Source organism: Cynara cardunculus (assembly GCF_001531365.2).
Source record: "Cynara cardunculus var. scolymus isolate 2C chromosome LG 5, CcrdV1, whole genome shotgun sequence".
NCBI classification, from domain to species: Eukaryota; Viridiplantae; Streptophyta; class Magnoliopsida; order Asterales; family Asteraceae; genus Cynara; species Cynara cardunculus.
This window is the reverse complement of record NC_037532.1, coordinates 23683946-23689234: the sequence shown is the minus strand read 5'-3', so window position 1 is coordinate 23689234 and position 5289 is coordinate 23683946. Positions and strand designations below refer to the sequence as shown.

At 29.4% G+C, this 5289-nt stretch overlaps 1 protein-coding gene across 1 annotated transcript in view; it reads right to left on the bottom strand.

Annotated features, from left to right (window-relative positions):
• LOC112512017 overlaps positions 1-5289 on the bottom strand; it is a 69974-nt gene that overhangs the window by 22865 nt on the left and 41820 nt on the right. The window lies entirely within an intron of this gene.

The following is a 5289-nucleotide window of genomic DNA, read 5'->3' as shown; positions in this document are numbered from 1 at the left end:
ATTTTTCAAACCGCCGTAATTGGGTTGGGTTGAAAAAACGTCATAAACCGCCCAACCCAACCCGTGTTCACCCCTAGGTCTCGCGTTCTCGTAAATTACAGGGGTTCTCGTTTGAACTTCCATCTATATATATATGTATATATATATATGTGTGTGTGTGTGTGTGGAAGGGTTCAAACGAGAACACCTTCATTTTACGAGAACGCGAGAACACCTTTTTACTATAGACAATCACATGTGATACTATTATTCCATCATATATGATACACATGTGATACTAAATCAGAGACGCGGACAATTTTTGATGCAATCTTGGTTGCGGGCCAAATCACCCTTACACCACTAAGCCTCTCACAAGTATTATCACATGTGATAAACTTTTTGTTGATATGATACTATAATCCATCAAGACCATCACATGTTATGCTAAATCATAGACGCAGACAACCTTTGGTGCGATCTAAGTCGTAAAACACGTCGTCCGCACATCACAGGGTCCCCTCACGCGTATTATTACATGTAATAAGGGTGTTCTTGCGTTCTTGTAAAATAGAGGTGTTCTTGTTTGAATCTCCACACACACACACACACACACACACACACACACACACACACATATATATATATATATATATTGGGACCCATTCAAGAGAGAACTGATTAGTTTGTGGTAACCGTGAGATCCAATATGAACTACTCGTTCGAGATATTTAAGAATATTTCTTAAATAAGCTAAAATGGTAATATAGTAATTCTATTTTTGACAACTAATCAAAGTATTTAATTAAAAAATTTAGAAGGAAATACTTAATTAAAATTAGTTACCTAGCATATCAATTATCTAATATAATCGTATTTTAAAAATGTTTGTGAATCAAAGTGTATCATAGTCATAACATTCACAATGTTTCACGTGTATCACAATGTATTTTCTTTGTTTTATGAAATGTAACATACTGTGCATTTTCATTATTTCCATTGCTTTACAAAGAGTATTACATTGTGCATCTTGTATGTATATCTGGGTATCACAGTGAACATCTTTTGTGGGTACCACAGTGTGTATATTGTGTTCATATAAGGTTCGCCGAATAAGATTCGCCGGAGAGAGGAAGGAAGAGAGATAAAAGAGGATATTTATAAAACCCTAAAATGTCCTTAATTAATATTTTAAGTTAAAATTACCAAAATTATTAATTTCCTAATTTAACCTTTGATTTGTGGTTGAGATTGAATCTCATAGTTAGCACAAACAAAACAGTTCTCATTTGATTAGGCCCTTATATATACATGTATATGTATAATATACATATAGGGCACGTTCAAATGAAAACCGTGCATTTCTAAGAAACCGTGTAAACCAATTTCGACCAATAGGAAAATTTCATTTTTTTCTAATTAAATTTAATCAATAAGGGTATTTCGGTCATTTACAATATTTTTATATTAAATATAGAAGTTATTAATAAATATTAAATAAGGAAACGTAATAAAGGAAATTGTATAAATGGTAATATTTAAATATTTTATTATATTATAATATTAAAAATTTGATTTTAATATATTGTTATTAAATTGAACCTGGAAACGTGTGCTGAAGATTCGATCACCTTATGGAATGAAATCTTAATTTGAGGTTGAAATAAAAAATTTAATGTTAATGAAACAAGTTCGTGATGGTGAAACTGGTTCATGTTCTAATTGATTCATGACTATTGATCTAGTTTCATGATGAACCACATTTCATTGATGATGGAGTTGATCCGTTTAGTTGGTAAAATTAAAATGAAACGGATGCATAATGTATTTGGTTCTTTATGAATTAAATGTATGATGAAACAGATACATGATGATTCTGCTTCGGAATCTTTGAAGATTGTAATTTGCTCATGAATCTTAAAGATTGTGAGGATTAAAGGAAAAAATACTTCGAATCAAAAGTGAAATAACAGGTTTAATGTTATGAAACAGGTTCATGAAAGTGAAACTGGCTCATGTTCCAATTGTTTCATAACTATCGAACTAGTTTCATGGTGAACCACGTTTCAGGGATGCTGTAGTGGATCCGTTCAGTAGATGTAACGTTTTAATGAAGAAGAAACTGGTTCATGACGTAATTGAACAATAAGTCATGAACCGCTTTAATGGTGAAACCGTTTCAATGATGGTGTAGGTGATCCGTTCAGTAGATGAAATGGTAAATGAAACGGGTGCATAATAAAGGCGATTCCTCATGAAATAATTTCACGATGAAATAACAAATGACGCATCAAACCATGAGTAAAATTTCATGTTTTATCATAGAATTCTATTAACGCAGTAAACAGTTAAGACAATGAAACTATTTCTTGTTGTATTATAAAACTTTATGAACTCAGTAAACAATGAAAATTTTTCGTTATCTAAATGTAACAGATCCATCTACCAGTATAATGAAAATTACGAAATACGATCAGTATTACGTTGATTAGTTTGTTGATGAAATTTTGAAATCAATTTCGTTCATATAATGTAATTCAAATTTCGAAACGATTCATTATATAAAATTGAATATGGTGTGTTTTATTTATTTTTTTGATATATTTTATTAATGTATGTTATTTAAACGTAAAAATAATATATTGCTTTACAAAATAAAATAATTTCATTTATAATATGATATGAAGGATATTGTTGCCTTGAATATAATGTATTTTTGTTTACCATTTTGCCTTTATTGCTGATATAAAATAAATATTTAATATATATATTTTTTTAATTGCCTAAAATAAAGTAAACTAATTTTGACCATTGATCAAGAAAATGGATTGATTAGATTGGTTTACACGATTTACACAAATGGAGGCTGTTTTCATTTGAACGCTCCTCTATACATATACATGTAATATATATATATATATATATATATATATATATATATATATATATATATATAGTGGGTCCAAATGAAAGTTTACTTTTCATTGTGAATATGACGACAAATCTTGACTATTGATCAAAATTTAGAAAATTATTTAATGGTTAAAACATAAAAATGTTAATTCAGAAATGATTAGGGACAGAAATGAGATTTACGCTTATGTTTGACTTTTTATTTTTTATTAATTAAGAAACTTTTACCCTCTTAATTTTTAAACTAAATTATCTTAAAAATAATTATTATTTTAATCAAACAAATTATATCAAAAAATCGAGCATTTCATTCTCTTCTATTTGACATCCATTTGGATATAGTTTTTTTTTTATATATTTTATGTTTTAACGTTTTTTACGTCTAATTTTATATTTGTGTAATATTTATTATGAATATTTATGTACGTCCATATGGTTGCAACAACTCTTTAATATTTATATATTAGTACGATATTCATCATAAATATACAACCTACTATGACGTTCATCATGAATAGTTATGTATTTTCACGTATATTCAACAAATCTCCAGTATTAATACATCACTGTGACATTCGTCATTAATATACATCTTCATTGTAACATTAATCATGATATACATTTTATTTACATCATTCATCATGAATATACATATTTTCACGTGTATGCAATAACTCTTTAGTATCCATATATCAATATGATACATACTATTCATCATGAATATTTATATATGTTCACGTGTACACAACAACTTTTCAATACTCATACATCAGTATGATATTCGTAATGAATATACATTTTCACTGTAACATTCATCATGAATATACATACTATTCATCATGAATATTTATGTACAATCACGTTTACATAATAACACTCTAGTATTTATATTAGTATAATATTTATCATAAATATTAATTTTCACCATAATATTTGTCACACATGTAGATATTATTCATCATGGATATACTATAGTTTGAACTCCACATACTTTAGTTTTTTTTTATTGGGTTCCCGATTGATCTGGATGAGTTCCTGACTCGTCTCGATAGATTTCCTGATCAATAAAAGTTAAAAGTGGTAGATTATGGCTTTACACAAACAAACATACGATAAATTAATCAATAGCTAGGTTCTCCATCGGCTTCGATAAAAAAATGAAGGTGTTATTTTATGATTTTTACACACAACCACACACCAAGTCAATGGATGGGTTCTTGATTAGTCTTGATTGGTCTCAATTGGTGTCGGTTGGTCCCAATGGGTTGCGGATCTATCTCGATTGTATTCTTGATTGGTCTCAATGGATTACCGATTCACCTCGATAAAAGCTGAAAGTGGTAGCCTACACAAACAAATAATAAATCAATCGATAGATTCTCGATCGAAAATGAAGGTGGTAGGTTATGGTTTAACACACATAAACAATACCAAGTCAATGAATGGATTTCGACCTTTCTTGATCGGTCTTGATGGGTTCTCGATAGGTCTCAATAGGTTTTCGCTTGGTCTTGATAGGTTCTTGATCGGTCTTGATGGGTGTTGGGTTACGGTAATAATGAACGCAATGCCTTATAACGTTGAAGAAAGTGATTTTGAGTTACGGACTTACGGTGTCAAGCTGTTGTACACACTTGAACGTACATAAATATTATTATAAATATAACACATATATACCATTTCACGTAAAAAAAAGGTTAAAATGGGAAAAAAATTATATCGAAATGAATGTCATATCAAAGAGCATGAAAATCTCGTTTTTTTTGATATAATTTATTTGATTAAAATATTAGTAATATTTAAGATAATTTATTTTAAGAGGGTAAAAGTTTTTAATTGAAAAAATAAAATAAAAAATCAAATAAGGTAGGCATGGATTGAATTAGCTTCAATTTTTTTTTACCTCTAATCACCTTAATTAATAACTTTAATTAAAATATTATTTAATATGAGTTGTTGGATCAAATAAAATGAAGGGCCAAGATTACGAGTTGGATGTCTAATTGTCCAGGCGGTAATGATAGTATTTTGTACCTGAACCGGTGGCTCACTTTTTCTAAGTAATGGGGAAGAGGACTGAAAAATGTCACTGAAAGACTCTACTGAGACAAAGATGAGTTGTCAATAACGTCAAGAACATGGAGAAGGTAGGATGGGCAGTTGGTCAGATCTAGCATGGATTGTACATGGACGGTGGTTGGAGTCGGCGGCTCTCCTAGGGTTCCCTTATCGGGGATTCCTGGGGAAGAGGATCAAGTTGGCCCTTACGAACAGCTTAAATCATCATGTTCACAATGAAAAATGAGTTTGCAAATGAACTTTCATCTCTTATATATATATATATATATATATATATATATTATATATATATTATATATATATATATATATATATATA